The sequence below is a fragment of the Stenella coeruleoalba genome (genome assembly GCF_951394435.1).
Source record: "Stenella coeruleoalba genome assembly, chromosome: 20".
Classification (NCBI taxonomy): domain Eukaryota; kingdom Metazoa; phylum Chordata; class Mammalia; order Artiodactyla; family Delphinidae; genus Stenella; species Stenella coeruleoalba.
In genome coordinates, this window is record NC_137166.1 from 29,783,797 (window position 1) to 29,800,541 (window position 16,745).

General features: G+C 44.4%; 1 long non-coding RNA gene and 1 pseudogene across 2 annotated transcripts in view; one reads left to right on the forward strand and one right to left on the reverse strand.

Moving 5' to 3' along the window:
- Positions 1–452: 452 nt before the first annotated feature.
- LOC307178430 (mitochondrial import inner membrane translocase subunit Tim29-like) lies at positions 453–1,963 on the reverse strand (annotated as a pseudogene). Its single transcript has 2 exons — positions 1,864–1,963; positions 453–1,238 (listed from the first exon to the last, which is right to left on the reverse strand). The product of its transcript is annotated as a mitochondrial import inner membrane translocase subunit Tim29-like (transcript).
- Positions 1,964–5,132: 3,169 nt separating this feature from the next.
- The window catches only part of LOC307179053, a 181,921-nt gene continuing 170,308 nt past the window's right edge, over positions 5,133–16,745 (forward strand). The window contains exons 1-2 of the long non-coding RNA XR_013825321.1: positions 5,133–5,219; positions 9,316–9,388. This is a non-coding gene — a long non-coding RNA (uncharacterized lncRNA). The remainder of the gene's footprint in view (positions 5,220–9,315; positions 9,389–16,745) is intronic.

Consider the following 16,745-nt stretch of genomic DNA (forward strand, 5'->3'; position numbering starts at 1 on the left):
GCGTCCCCTGGTTCGGCAGGCGGACTCTCAACCACTGCGCCACCAGGAAAGCCCTCAGTTCAAAATCTAAAATGAAAAGTTGAAGTTTCTTAGGAGAGTCTGGGAGTCACCTAACAACTGTGATACCTCAGTCAGGGGAACCGTGAAGCCCAGTGAAAAAGGCTTATTTCTGTCGGAGGCTCCTTACCGACTCTGGCAGTGATAAACATGACATGGTATGTCGCTCTGCTCTCCCCAACCCCCAGACCAAGAAGGCTCTATGAATTAGCTTCACCTCACAAGGAACAGGTCAGACAGAGGCCCGCAATTTTGTGAAATCCCAGGGAGAGAACACTACACGTAATTTATTTCTATCACTCTGCATCTGAGGCTTGAACACACCAACTGCACAGTCCCAGGCCAGCCGTCTGCCGGGGTTTAGAGGCCGGTCCGGACCCAGGCCGGACTGGGTTTCATCTCGCGACCTCCGATGGCACCAGCGGGTCGGCCTGGCTCAGGGCGACCTGGTCCTTCTTCTCCTGCTTTAAGACCTGCTCCTCCCACAGTGCCTGGACCACGTGATAGGCGGTGAGCACCACGGGCTTGGGCTTCTCCTCATCGAAGAGCCGCTCGTTGGCCTCCGGGTACAGCTGGTGGGGCCCGACTGCGTGCACATGTGCCGGCAGGTGCAGGAACTCGTGGGCCTTGAGGTCGCAGTCGCGCGTCTGGTACCCCGGCAGCCACCAGCGGCCCACGAAGCCCACATCTGCGATCCGGTCCAGGAAGTCGGCCCAGCAGGGCTGCAGGTAGCGGCAGCGGGCCTGGTGGGGGCTGACCTGGGCGTCGAAGGGCGTCTCATACACCAGCGAGCAGAGGCCCGGGCTCACGGGGCACCGGTGGCCGCAACCCGGAAGTCAGAGCGGCTGCTGCAAGGACGCTTCCGAGTCGCGTTGCGTGAGGCGGCCGCCAGCGGAAGGAGGGTCCCCGACGCTTCGAGAGATCGCTCCAGGCCAGGGCGCAGCAGGCCGCCGTGTCCCTGCAGGCCTCGGAGGAGTCCCAGAGCGGAGCGAGGGCACCGGAGCCCAACCGCGCCCACTTGCCGGGCTTCGCAGACGCAGCGTCGCCCTCCCTTCCGCGGCTTCGGGACCAGAATCCCTCCGGAGCGGCCACCGCCCTTCTCTTCAGCTTGGCCAGGTATGCGAAGCGGAAGGCCGGGGGTGTCTCTTCTGCTCTAGCGCCAACATTGCGGTTCGTGGCCCCTTTTTAATTAAAAAAAAGAAAAGAAAATGAGATTTTACGACTGCTTGCGTAGAAGAGAAATATTTGCCTTTATGCCAACATAGTGCAAGTATGCATCTTGCTTCTTGCAAGAAGCGGACGTTCTTGTGCTATGGGCCCCAGGGGCGCGGTGCCCGCAGCATCTCCTGGCAAAGTCGGCCCCGAGGGGGGCAGCCGGAGAGGCAAAAGGTCACGCGGGGAAAGAGGTGAGCTTCGCTTTAAAGGAACCTGGAGGGCTTCCGTGGTGGCGCAGTGGTTGAGAGTCCGCCTGCCGATGCAGGGGACACGGGTTCGTGCCCCGGTCCGGGAAGATCCCACATGCCGCGGAGCGGCTGGGCCCATGAGCCATGGCCGCTGAGCCTGCGCGTCCGGAGCCTGTGCTCCGTGGCGGGAGAGGCCACAGCGGTGAGAGGCCCGCGTATCGCAAAAAAAAAGGAACCTGAAATCAAACTTGCACTCAGCCACTTATTCCTGTTTGGCTTCAGGCAAGTTATTTGCTCTGAGCCTCAAGTTTCTCCGACGTCAAATGAGGATAATAAATCAGAGCAGCTCCCTAGGATTGCGGTGAGGGTGGAATGAGACAGTCCTCCAGACTCAGGACTTTACGATTGCTCAGTGTCTGACATGTAGTAAGCGCTCCATAAATGGCGGCTGTTACTCTTCTTCTTATTTTATTATCATCGTCTTCCCTAAGGGTTTGACGCATTTGGCCAGTATGGTTGCTCAGCTCAGAGCAGGGCCGACACCTGTCTGCCCACCCACTTTCTCCCTGGCAAGGTGAGCAGAGATCTTTCCTCCTGCAGGCATTAGGCCTAATTCATGGTAGCCTCACTTTGGGTTCCTCTCGCAAAGAGAGTGTGGGCCCATGGGGCTGCCAAGCCAGCTGGTTGGTAACGCCCACCCCTAGGCACAAGCTGATGAACCTCACCTGTGTTCATAGTTTGGGAGGGCAGTGATGGTAGCAGCCATCGCCCTGCTCTGTGACTGCTGAGATTATCACATTCCAGGGTGCTAAAAACTGCAATCATTATTTAACGCATTTGGTTGAGTTTCAAGCCTTTTTTTTTTTTGCTATGTACACAGATTATTATAAATTTTTTAAAAGTACACTATTTAAGGACCTGAATCTATTCTTACACATTATTACTGGAGAGTAAAAAAGTTCCATGAAATTTGAGTGTGTGTGTTTGGGTCTTTTGCTAGCCTAAAGTTTCCATAACTACATCTGTTTAAGATTCTGTGGGTATGGAAATCTCATATTGTTGATCTAGAATGGCTATTTTTGCTTTACCAAAGGCCAATCACACAGGTCAGTGGCAACCCCTCCCCCCGCCTTGCTCAACTGCTGTTCTTTGGGCATTAATTTTAATGTTTAAATAGTAAGTGCGTTTTCCAGACTGCATAAAGCACTAGATAAGCAGAAGGCCACTGGCTTGGGAAGAGGAGAATGCTCAGCGAAGCCTTTCGCATAGAGAGAATGCTGAATATCTCCACCATTATTTAGCATCAGAATCAGTTATGGCTGTCTGACTGATGGACAATTTTTTCCCTACCTGCTCTCTTTGCAAGTGACCTATACTGTCTAGACAGTTGCATATTATTTATACATTCATTTCAGATTTTATGATTTTTGTTTGTTTCAGTAAAGTTGTGCAGGTGTCATGCAGCCAACTATTGCAAATGTACTTCATGAAAAACCATATATTTGCACCAGGTGAATGCTTGCTTTCTTAGAGTTGTGTCACCATTAAAATTTTTAAAACGTGTTTTCTTTTTTTAAGAAAAGACCATTATATGAGCTCTGAAAAAAAATGAAACCAAACTTTCCAACACACACTCCCCTCCTATCTTCAGAGTACCAGCAGCAGGCCATGGAGAGAATTAAAGACAGCTAATTTCAAAGGTTCTTAATCAATTCAAGTTGATCCCATTTGTTGATTAGGGAGTCAAAACGCATTATTTGCATTCTGTTTCAAATTCAGAATTTTCTTCAGGAGATTTGAGGCTGGAGAAATCTCTTTCAGAGCGATCCCTTGGGCAATAAGGGAGTTAATTTGAAAACTCTGGTGAGTCTGATGGGTTTTGAAAGTTTCACATGAAACATTTATAATGGCTCCTTTCAGGGTGGTGGATTTTGGTTGAGTGTGTGTGTGTGTGTGTGTGTGTGTACTTGTGTGCGTGAGGGTTCTTCAGGAGTCATGAACCAGTGGCTGAAGCTTTGTGTAATTATCTGGGTAGTGAACAAAATGCCCCATTTCCATCCAGATACATGGTGTTCTGTAGACATTACAGTTGGAGAAGGGCGAATAGCACGAAGTTTAGGATTAAATGGAGGGACGTTCCGTTCCCGAGGTGCATCTGAAGCTTGGGGCTAATTCTGTGCAGGTCTCAGGCCCCAAGTCTGACCAGCCCCACTACCTTGGATGCGCAGTTTGGAACTGTGTCTTTTCCTGGCTTCATTGTGGGAAGACTTTCTACATGAGACTGAAATTTGGTATGGGTTCCTTCAAGCCCATGACCTGGTGAGCTCTGGGAGACAGCGTCAGAGGAAGTGAACCCGAGGGCCAGTTCTCCTGGGAGGACGTGCTCAGTGTAACCAGAAGTGAGGGCATGCATCTGGAAGTCCCTCCCCTCGGATTTCACCTCCCGCCCTCCCAACCCCAGTGAATTTTGCTAAAAAAATCCCAGCCCTGCTTAGAAAAGAAGCATGTTGATGTGTGTGCCCTACATATTGGAAGAAACTATTTCTTTGGGGCAAGATTATACATTAACCTACTTGCATCTCATTTATGTCAACTGGAGATGGTGAGGGTGAACATTTCATAAGAATTATATGAAGAAAAAAATGTAGCTCCAGCTGGATACACTTTGTTCTGTATCTTTGGAGTCTCACCCCTAGCCCCGCAATACGTACCCGCTTACACTGCTTCCATGTTCCATGGGGAGTCACAGTGGACACCTTAAAATTGACCCTGGTCACCAAATTGTCAACTGTGTTCTGTTTATCAGCCAACACCAACATTAAATCGTAAAACTTGCTTACCAGGTGGCTAAAGTTATTTGGGATGTAAAAATATCACAATGAAGAAAGCAAACAGTCTTCACCACTCTTACAGAAAGGGAGAAAGTTTCACCTGTCTAAATACCAATTCTAAAACACACCATTTCCTTCGATAACGGCAAAGTGGTCCTTTTCAAAGGCTGTTTCTTTCTCAGCTTTGATTTCATTTTCTATTCCGTTCCTACAGTATAAGATTAATTCCCACATTCTGCATATTGCCTGGAGTTCAGCACACATGTTCACCGAGGTGTACAGCCCTCAAATAACTTTGGTGCCTCTTTCACCCACTGTTAGGAAGTATATTTAAAAGAAATTGCCTTTTATAGATTTAAATTACAAAAGTACTGATATCATGCAAAAGGCAGTTTAACTCATGCAGGCATACAAATAGGTAAATCTTAGGGAAAAAGATACCAAGGCTAATATGAATGTAAATAGGCTTAGCTGCCTGCATTAGCAGCGGCTGTGAAATTTAAAGTACTTTCTGTTAGGTTATTCTTTAAAATACACCTATATTTCATGTGTGCATTTGTAGATATTTGGGAATATATATTTTACTTTGTCTTGAATTTTGTAACAAGTATAGACAACGGTCCTGAGCTCCACTTATTGACAGCCAAAGTAGAAGGGGAATTTAACTTTCTTGACGGTTAAATATTTATTGATGTAGAATTTTAAATCTCTAGGAAAATAGGACACATTTTGACCAAGAAAACAGAGATTCATATTGCAAAGAAATTAGAAAACCGAGTGTCTAGTGGTTTTATTTTTCTTTTAAGAAAAGCCTTGTTTGTTCCCAAAGGTTGAATCAGATGTCAGTGAGCAGTTCAGAGCAGGGATTGGCAAACAGTAGCCAATGGGCTGGATCCAGCTCCCTGCCTGTTTTTGTTCATCCTCCAAGGTAGGAATGGTTTTCACGTTTTTCAATGGTTGTAAAAAAATCAGAAAAAGAGTACTTCGTGACACATAAAAATTACGTTAAATTCAAAACTTAGTATCCATAAATAAAGTTTTATTGGAATATGGCCATGATCACGTGTTTAAATATTGGCCGCTTTCTCACTCTAATAGCAGATTTGAGGCGCTTATGGCCTCTAGGGCCTAAAAGATTTACCATTTGCCTTTCACAGAAAAAGTTTGCCAGCTCTAGGTTTAGAGTAAAAGTATCTTTATGCACTTTATTGTTGCGAATCAAAATCACGTTATTGGAGCTGGAAATCCGTTCTGAAAAGAATCTCTCATATTTGTTTACATTGAGATTATTTTCTTAGCTAGAAGCATCAGAAACAGATTATAGGTAATAAGGCATTTTTAAAAAGTAAGCCACAAGCTAACAGAGCACCTACGGGCTACAGGTCTTTGGATGTCTTTGGATGGAAAGATGTGTGGTCAAGTGAGAGGGAAGAGCCTGGATCTGGAGTCCAACTCCCTGGGCTCACATCTCCGGTCTGCGACATAAGTTATCATGCTTAACCTTCTTTTTTTTTTTTTTTTTTTTTTTGTGGTACGCGGGCCTCTCACTGTTGTGGTCTCTCCCGTTGCGGAGCACAGGCTCCGGACGCGCAGGCTCAGCGGCCATGGCTCACGGGCCCAGCCGCTCTGCGGCATGTGGGATCTTCCCGGACCGGGGCACGAACCCGCGTTCTCTGCATCGGCAGGCAGACTCTCAACCACTGCACCCCCAGGGAAGCCCAATGCTTAACCTTCTTGCTCCATAGTTTCCTTATCAGTAAAATGGGGACAATAATGAAAACTTGTCTCATAGGGCTTTGCCAGAACTAAATGAGATGATGCATTATCACACGTTTAGATGAGTGCCGGTCGGCAAAGCTCAGTTAGCGCTGGTTATTTTTTTTTTTTTTAAATAGGATGTTGGCATTTAAATCCTTGTGTATTCTGAGAGTTCACTTCCATGGTAGAAGCACCTATTCTTTAGGTCACAGTATTTTGAAAGGGTTCATTAGGTAATATCACTTTGGGGTTTTGGAACACTTCCATGTGATGTGCATGCCAGCTGAGGATAAAATGCTAAAAATACAGCTTCCAGGAATCATTGATCAGGAGTCAGTTTTCTCGAGCTATGCTGAGGAATGGGATGGGACCAAAAGAATTGCTGAATTGATTTGCTTCAATCCAGCCTGTCCTATATTAGTTAATTTTAGATCTAGTTAAGAATATTCACTTAGTCCATCATTTTCACATGAAGACCTCAAGGTCCAGAGACTGGGATAGACTCAGCCAAGTCACACAATAAAGCAACCCCAGAGCCATGAGAGAACTCAGGACTTATAACTCTCAGACCTGGAGCCTAACAGTAAAAACACATGCGCTCAGCACCCTTTTTCTTAGACCATGATACTTAGCACGGTGCCCAGCACTTAGTAAGTGCTTAGTAAACATAAGAACAACAAAAAAGAATGAATGAATGAGCTACCTGAAATCTTTAAAGCCCTTTAAAACACACACAAGCATGAGAAAGATTTATTCCAATGGTTAAATGAAGAAAACGCTCCACAAAGAATTTTTTATGGTAGATCTGCCCCAGTATCTTACACCTGAGCACCTGCTGTGATCCGTAGAGTCCAGTCCATCACTTTTTTTGCCAGTAAGAGTTTGAATGATTAGTGATTCAGTCCATACATAATGAGTTTATGCTTTTTCCTTTTCCTTTTTACCTACTCATAATTTATATTATAGTGGTATATTATATGGATCTCTATAAACCACCTCCAATACATATTGGAATAAGGTAAAGTGTGCATAAATAAATGAATTGATAGGGCTTCCCTGGTGGCGCAGTGGTTGGGAGTCCGCCTGCCGATGCAGGGGACGCGGGTTCGTGCCCCGGTCCGGGAGGATCCCACATGCCGCGGAGCGGCTGGGCCCGTGAGCCATGGCCGCTGGGCCTGCGCGTCCGGAGCCTGTGCTCCGCAACGGGAGAGGCCACAACAGTGAGAGGCCCGCGTAACGCAAAAAAAATAAAAAAATAAAAAAAATAATAAATGAATTGATATATGGATGGATAAAGTACATAAAAGTGAGAAGGAGAATAAATGGATAAGTAGGTAAAAAGAGACGGTCAGCCAACAGCCATAAATTGCTTAGATGGGTATACAGTAGGTGCTTAATGAATATCGGTTGACAGAATAGCTAGATTCATATATTTTAGAAAGCTTTTCAACATGCAAAATTGCAACAGAATGTAACCTGACCATCAACTTGACCAAACTGGGCACATTGTTCCAGAGCCCTGGAGTTAGATGAGCTTTCTTCTGTCTGGCCTCACAAGGAGCACGGGAATACAAGGGCACCTCCTTCCCAGACCAAGTTTGATGCACGAAAATCTAGATTCCCAAAACAGATCAAAGAGCCATGCATCTCACTATTCATTCATTCATCGAGTCCCTGCATTTTTGCCAGACCCGTACTAAATGCTGCACATCCAAAGCATTGTGCTTACCCTCGTGGAGCTTATAGTCTAGAAGAGCAACTAACATTAAACAGATATTCACGAGATATTACAACGTAGTTACACTTCACTAGAGAGGGTGCCCCAGGATATGGCATGTGAAGATTGGTTTGGCTAAATGGTACCTTTATTTAGCAAACCTTTAGTGGAGAAGACCTGATGGAGGAGGACAGATTTAATAATATATGTTCTCCTGGTGTTTAATGGTGTGTGAAGTCCTTCCCACAGGTGGGATGCATGATCACAATCCAACCATCAGCACTTTGGGGCATTTCTGTTCTCAGTGGAAAGCTTGTAAAACCAAGAGTCAGAGAAACCCATTGATCTAGAACTACCTTGGTCCACATAGGCCTCTTTTCTAAGGCTGTATGCACAAAGCCAAGGTCATTTGGAGGAAGCAGGAAAGAACTCAACTTTTGAAGATGCAGCAAAGGGTTAGACAGCCCTGTTAGTTGACTGCATAACTGGTTCATCAGTTGGCTACTGTCTCAGTGTGATTATGAATATTCCTCTTGCACAAATAATAAATAATTGATATTTTAAATAAGCATCATTAGTAAGTTATGCACTTGATAATTTGGTGGAAGCATTTGATGAGTGCCTAGATTGTACAAAACATTGATCTACATGCGGTGGAGATGGGGGCCTGGAAGGTGTGCCACTCACATCTCCCTTCCAGAAAGAACTTGCCATTCAGCTACAAAGAAGGCAGTTACCTCAAGCCTCTATTTGTTGGCCTTCAGAATCCACCTCAGCTTTCAGCCAAGACCATGCTCCTCCTAGGCAGTCTCTAGGTCTTGGCCATTTTTGCCCCATGCAGAACTCCACCAACGGCAACCATTGTTCTGGAGCTTCCTGTTGAATTGGTTAAGAGTTTATCGGATGAACATTATGTTCTGAGGCTCTTTCTTCCTAATCCTGCTTCCTCCCCACTTTTCCTTTCACTGGTATCAGCTCTGCATTGTGGTCCAATCTTGCTTCCTCCTTTGTACCAGTCTCCCTTCTAAGATGGTTCCCAATGATTCCCAGTCTCCCAGCATTCACGCCCTTGTGTAATCTCCTCTCCTTGGCTATTGGCTGGACCTAATGACTCACTTTTAATAAATGGAAATCAGCCAAAAAACGATGGGAAGTCATTTCTGTGACTTCGGTCTCCCTAGGGCTCTCTTGCTCTCTCCCCCAGTTGCTCACTCTGATGAAGCAGGCTGCCATATTGTGAGCTGCCCTATGGAAAGGCAAGAAATTTAGGGTAGACTCCAGCCAATAGTCACCTGAGGGCCTCAGATCAATAGCCTTCAAGGAACTGAATTCTGTCAATAACCATATAAGTGACCTTGGAAGCAAATCCTTCTCCATTTGAGCCTTTAGATAAGAGCAGAGTTTCAGCTGACACTGATTGCAGCCTCGTGAGAGACCTTGAGTCAGAAGTACCTAGTTAACTTGAGCCATATTCTTGACCCACAGTAACTATGGGGTAATTTGTTACACAGCAATGACTAAATAACGCATCCACTTTTATCTTTCATAGGCATTACTCCTTTCTGGAGAACCCAGCTCATCACATCTGATCATCACATCTGAGCCTTGGGAGAGAAGTCAAGGTAGGAAATGCAGACCTGATGGTCAGCAGCATAGACGTGGAACAAGAGATGATATCATTTCGGAGCGCGAGGTTGAGAAGAGAAGGGATCGGGTTGGGATCTGTGCATAGCTTCAGGCATTGGAATAAGAGCCAGCCAAGGAGACAGAGGAGGGATCAGAGAGCTTCCTTCTCTGGGACATCTTTCCTCATTCTTCCATGACTCCTCCCCACTGCTCCCCTGCAGGGGTTGGTGAGATGCTCCCCCACACCCACCACCCCGTTTCCTCCCAATGCAAGTCATCCTGCTGTATCATAATTGTTGATTTCAGTGTCAACCTCCCTAAGAACCCACAAGAGATCCTTGAGGGCAGGGCTAGTGTCTTCTTCGCCTTGACTTCCCAGTGTTTCACAAGGCTGGTGCTCAGTAGGAACCCATGTAATGTGTGAACAAATGTATGATCAGAATGTATGCAAACAGCAAAATGGGATGTAAGTTTGACTGTTAAAACATAACTCAGTGAACAATTCTGTATTAAAACCTTAAGAAGGGGGCTTCCCTGGTGGCGCAGTGGTTAAGAATCCGCCTGCCAATGCAGGGGACACGGGTTCGAGCCCTGGTCCGGGAAGATCCCACATGGCGCGGAGCAACGAAGCCCGTGGGCCACAACTACTGAAGCCCACGCACCTAGAGCCCATGCTCCTCAACAAGAGAAGCCACCGCAATGAGAAGCCCACGCACCGCAACAAAGAGTAGCCCCCGCTCACCGCAACTAGAGAAAACCCGTGCGCAACAACGAAGACCCAACGCAGCCAAAAATAAATAAATAAATAAAATAAATCTAAAAAAATTTTTTAAGAAGGTAGATCTCAAGTTTCTTACTGTAATTAAAGAAAAAAAAAACCTAAACCAAAAAACTATAGCTCAGCTTTGTCAACATCTGCCCTGTAATACATGCAAAGTAATATATGCAGTTTTCTCAGTTAACCTTCCTAACTCTGTGAGACAGGGACTGCTATTTCCCACTTCACAGAGAGGAGACGAAAAATGATGCATTAGCTAGTGGGCAGCAAAGATAGAGCTTGAATGTGGGGACTTTGAGGTCCCGCTCTGCATGGGAACTAAAAGTTAGGTGAAGGCTCCCCAGCCTTCAGTCTGGACTTAGAATCTGCTTCTTGTGTCCAGGGGCTGAGTCTTCAGGCAGTAGAATCTGCCTTCCCTTCTCCCTTCAGTCATCTGGATCCTGGGAAGTTCAGTCCCTTCTGGCTGAGATCTCTGGGGTGACTGGCCAGGTTGGGTGAAATGTCTGAGATCAGCTTTTTGTGGGGAGAGGCTGGCCTGTAAACAGGAATAGTATTCTAACCGCTTACCACCCAGCATGCTCTGTTTACCTGTGGTTGGCTTCAGTGTCATGAAGATACAGACATCATCTGTCCTTTGAACTATGTCACAACTATTTGTTGCAAAGTAAAAATTTCGTCAATAAGCAAGTCATTTTTCTTCCTTTTGGATCATTCCTCCTTACCCATCCCTCCCCTGCCCTAAATTGACAAGTCATATGGCTGTTACATAGATACCATCTCAATAAGCTGACTTTTCCTGGCAACATCAACAATATGATGCGATAATGTGAGGATTGTACACATGCAGGTACAAAAGCTTTTGAAGTATCGGGGTGGGTACGTTTTCCTTGTAGCATAAAATCCGCATGCTGAGTGAGCATCTGCTAGTCACTGTCTATTCATATGATGGCAATAGCCAGTTAGTTGCACAATTACTGGGCACATTTTCATTAGATGCATACCATGTTTTTCCAAGAACAATTAAAAAATACCTGGAAATGGTCATGGAAAGTGTCCTTTGTTGATTTGACTCAGTTAAACAATGATTTCAAATAACTTTTGATCTAAATTTCTGTATAGAGCCTCCAAATAAACCACTTAGTGACAAGCTTTATCTGTTTCTAATTTATAATAGAGCAAAAAGAAAATTTATTTTAGGGTCCAGGAAATACTTCCTTAATCTCGATGTGTCCTATCACTACAGGGAGTAGCTTTGAAGAAGTGGAGATATCAACTCAGCAAATGAAACCAGAATAAGGCAAGGGTGCTGCTTTGATAGGAGAATTAGTTAGTTCCACTCACAAAGGGGCTACAAGGCAGTGGGACAAGCATAAACTTAGGAGACTTGCTTCTCTATTGAAAGTGTGGTCCATGGACCAGCAGCGTGAACATCACCTGAGAGCTTGTGAAAGATGCAGAATCTCAGGCCCCACCTTAGACCTGTGGAATCAGAACATGCAGGTTAACAAGAGGCCCAGGTGATTCTTGTGCACATTAAACTCTGAAAAACTGCTGTAGCACCAGCCTTGCCTGTAACTAGACAAACCGGAGTATTATTCTCCATATTTAAAATGAGGACTTTGGCCTAGAGTGGTGCTTCCTAAAGTAGGATCTTCCAAATACTGCTATCCTAAGATGCTCCTTGGGAAAGAGGATTCTGTGGTCAAACATGTTAATGAACAATGATTGTTAGCTTACTCAAGGCTCTGATAAGTCCTGCAATAAAGGAACCTTTTTAAGTAGCATTATTTGATCTCTAAACCATTTTTCACTAAAATTCCATCCCATGGAATTAGTGTTCTACTGAGCATGCTCTGAGGGAAATTGTTTTGGTTTTTTTTTTTTTTGCAGTATGCGGGCCTCTCACTGTTGTGGCCTCTCCCGTTGCGGAGCACAGGCTCCGGACGCGCGGGCTCAGCGGCCATGGCTCACGGGCCCAGCCGCTCCGCGGCATGTGGGACCTTCCCGGACCGGGGCACGAACCCGTGTCCCTGCATCGGCAGGCAGACTCTCAACCACTGCACCACCAGGGAAGCCCAGGGAAATTGTTTTTAAAAGTCCTCTTTACCTCCCCGATTCTATAAAATACATGTCCTCTACGAGTTTTAGTCAGCATTTGTGTTGTGACAGGTGGTCCTCTCAGTAATCTTCAACCAAATCTAAATATCTCCCCTTTCCCAGCTTGTTTGAACCTTTAGAATGCTTGACCTGGAAGCTTAAGCCAAAAGATAAATAGTATAGGGGGACCAACCGCTTTCCCTGGACTGTCCTGGTTTTAGCACTCAAAGTTCTTCATCCCAGGAAACCCCTCAGACCAGGGCAGTTGGTAACCCAAAAAATAGATCCGTCTTAACAAGATTGACAACTGGCTCGTTTTCCATTCCCCTTCTCTCTCCTCCCCTCCCTATCTAGTCCCCGTCTCTACCTGGCTCCCCTCAAATGATCAGCACGGGAGGAGTTGCCTGGTGGTTTGGTCAGATTGAAAGACACACGAGAAAAAGGGTAGTAGGTGTTGAGTTTGCAGACACAAACCATGTGGGTCGCAGTTCCAATGAATGGAGTTGTCCCGTTCAGCCAACCTGATACAAGAAGAAATCCCAAGCTTAAGGTAGAGTGTGAGTCTTTGCTTCCCAAACAGATTCATCATAATGTTGAAAAATAAAGACCTACTTTGGAGGAAACATGAATGCTAAACATGTCAGGTGTATTTTTGTATCTTTTAATCAGTTCTTGAAGAAACGCAGTATCCCCTATGGTGATGAAATCTAGATCGCTCAAGTTTCTGGGTATGGAAATTTGGGGCAGGAAACACCTAGACAGCCCCTGCCCTTGAATCTTTTTTTCCTGAGGCTTTCAAATGTATTACATTTGATTGACAAAATCCGCACATGTGTACAAACTTCCTAGTTCAGGGATTGTTTTTTTTCCTTGCTACAGTCCAACCTCTATGAAGTATTCTTTGTTAAAGAATACTTTGTGGAGTCCTCCTTCTAATCCCTATAATTCTAAATTCCAGCCTTACCTCACTGTGCATTGCATTTTCCTAGTTTCAGTTCGAGGGAACGTTTTAAAAGACACCATTGCAACCAGAACTGGATGCCTCAGTTTTTGCAAAAGCAAAACCAAGTACTAGCATCCTTTAAATAACAATATTTTCTGATGTTAATGTTGAATTAATCCAAGAAATGAATATGTATTGATGGTATTCTTTTGGGTTTTGAAAATCCTTACAACCACATAATTAAATGAGTGCCTTTAGAAATACTGATAAAAGCCCATTGCCATTCAAATATCTATACAAGACAATGGCCGTAAGCTGTGGGCTTGGGAGATTAGTTTGGCCACGAGCCAGTGTTTATCACAATATTTCCATCTCAGCTGATAAAATTTAATCATTCTTATTTAAATAGAAATCAGAATTAATGCAGGTTTTAAAGAGAAGGAATAATAAACGAATCACACTATCTTTATTTCAGAGCTCCTGGCATATATTGTCTATTCAGAATGGAAATGCTAGCAGTTGTTGTGTTGTTTTTCTACCTTGGACTTTCATTCCAGAGTCCTCCAAAATAAGGAGCTATTGCTTCTCGAATATTTATGTCTTCAGCTCTGCTTTAAATAAAGTGGTTCCCACCCTCCTCTCCAGTGGGATAAGCAGGGCTTTGCGTGTGCCGGGGATTGTGACTTGAGTTGGAAGCAGCAGGGCACGTACTTGAGTGATTTCTCCCAGAGGGGCCATGGGTTTGGACTGTCCATTCACATCCTCTTGCCTGGGTCCCTCAAGACCAACAGCGGGAATTGAGGAGGCATCCAGTGTAGATGGAGTGTGTGGCTGGCTTTGGACCAGAACCGTAGTACTGCCAGAGGTCAAGTCCAGAGCCAAGTCTCTCCCTGGAACAGAGACCACAGCTTCATGTAAGCAGTTACAGCCTAAAGAAACCTTATTGGTCATTTAGTTCAACCCACTCATTTTGTGGACTAGGAAGTTGAAATCCAGAGAGCAGAATTGACTTGATTCTTCAGGGTCACCCTTCAAGATAGCAGTCTTGTTAGTATCACACTAACCTGGCAAGTCAGTTCTCCAGACCCCAGCCTGGTGTTCTTTAGACTTTGTACGGTCCTCTGAACCCTGGGCTAGACCTGGAGTGGATGCAACTCAGTACTATTTTGTGTGACTCTGCGTATACATTTTTGGTGCATGTCTCAAATGCTGTGTACCAAACCAAACCCGTTCAAATTTAACGGGTTTAAATAACTCCCCATCCACAAAATAAACAAACCAACTAAAGGAACCACATTTTACCTCAGGATTTTTATTTCTTGGGTGGAGAGGTGTAGACAACCTTATTTCTCTTCCTCCTCCTTGAAATAATATTTTTTAAAATTTAAATGTCTTACATTTAAATATTAAAAAACCCAGTTTCCCTGTCATTTCATTGTCTACATAATATTGCTAATATTAAAAAAATAAAATAATTCCAATAGGTAAAATTTACTGATCATTTACTATGCTCTGGGCACATTACTATCTCATCTAATCCATACAACATCCCAGTGAAGTGGGTACCATTTTTATTCCCATTTTACAGTTGAGAAAACTGAGGCTCAGAGGGGTCAAGTAACTTTCTCAAAGTCACCCAGCTAGCAAGTGACAGAGCTAGGAGTCTAGTGGTAGAGCTAGTCATAGTCCTAACAGCTTATCAAAATGCAGTCTGGCTATAGGCTCTGGCTCTTAACCATGATTCCATACAGCCTCAGAAATGTGGATTCTTAATTTAGCCAGCACTAAGGACTTACCCGAATTTTTAATTTCAGTTCCTCTTCAAACTTTATGATGAATCCCATTGTTTCCATGACTGTATACTCTCTCCCAGTTGGAATGAGGCCCTTGTAAAGTCATTTGGTGTAAACAGTTAAATTTGTTAGAAAAGGCATTTTGGAATCAATTTGACTCTATTGCTTTTGACTTTTTTATGAATTTCAGTTTGGGTTAAGGGTGTATCAGACTTCAAAACATCTGGTTAGGTCATTTAAGAACCTTCCTGAGATTTCACAACCCCTTAAGACTTCCTTTCAAATGCAGACATTTCCTCTGTCACCACACTCTTACAAATGCTTTGAGAAGCAATGAAACAGTGCTTTATTCATCTGCAATAATGTAAAGAAGACCTCCTTAATCTGGCATCAGTGGGAGTAAGATGTTTCACATGAGTGAAATTTCCAGATACCTCGACCTTAGACGAGATGACCTTAGCTCTTAGATTTAAGAGCTGGGAATTTTTTTCTCAATAGGTTTTGATAGTCACACATTCCTTTCTTTTCTTTTTGTTTTCTTTCTGTTTGTTTTTCTTGGGTTTTAACCTTTCTTGATAACCCAGAGCTATGGTCGTAATCATGAATAATATACTATGTACCCTAGTTGGAGGCTCTGGGAAAAATGATCTTTTGGGATTTGAGACTTGCAAACAAATGCCACTTTGTAATGAAAGCATCCCTTAAATTATTTGACGCCTTTAGAACTTAAACTATAAGCAGGATGATATAATTTGAGAATCATGCAGTAGTTTGAATACAAATACCACGCTTGCATTTTGATAGGCTGTTAGGATTATGAAGACAAGTTGAGAGGGTTAGTTAACTGTTATGGGTGCTCTGGGCTCACTTAGCATAATGTCCTTCAGGTTCATCCACATTGCTGCAAATGGCAAGATTTCCGTCCTTTTTAAGCCTGAATAATATTCCATTGCATGTATACACCACATTTTCTTTGTCCGTTCATCCTTCCATGGACATTTAGGTTGCTTCCCTGTCTCCTATTGTGAATAATGCTGCAGTAAACATTTGGGTGCATATACCTCTTATAGGTCCTTTTGTTTGTTGCCCTTAGCTTGTGTGTTTTAGTCTCTGTCAAACTGAAATTTCAAACATAATAACTCAATTGAGAAACTCATGAGTGACAGATGGTCCTCTGTCTCCATTATTTATGATCATGTCTCGACTTAAAAATTAACCAGGTAGTGAAGAAAGTCACGTTTTGCATGACATTGGAGGCTGTTCCAACCAGTTAGCTGCTTTAAAAGGAATATTGGTCTTCAGATGTCTTAAGTGTCCCTTTAGGAGTCTGCCTGACCAAGAACAAGAGAGAACAAACTTAACTGAGGTCCCAGCAGTTCTGTCCGTTCCAACCCGAGTCCCAGGGTGAACAGACAGTGCTGACCCCCAAAGAGGCAAAAGGCAGAGTCTGGACTTCCCAGGCCATGCCCCTTAGACTTGAGCTAGATCAAGTTTCCTCATCATCCCCATCCACTTACGGGGGTCTGTGCTGGTAAATACCATTTTGGGCAGGTTCTCCTTGTTTTTTTACCATGGTTACTGCAGGGGCACCCTTGCTGGACTTACTGTATGTCCTGCTGCTGCCAAAGTAACACTGGTCATTCTCCATCACCTTTGTCTTAATTCCCCAGAGAGAACCTTGGATTCAGGACTTTTGAGAACCCTCCTCTCTCCCATCCCTCTTTTCCAGCTTTTCCTGCCCC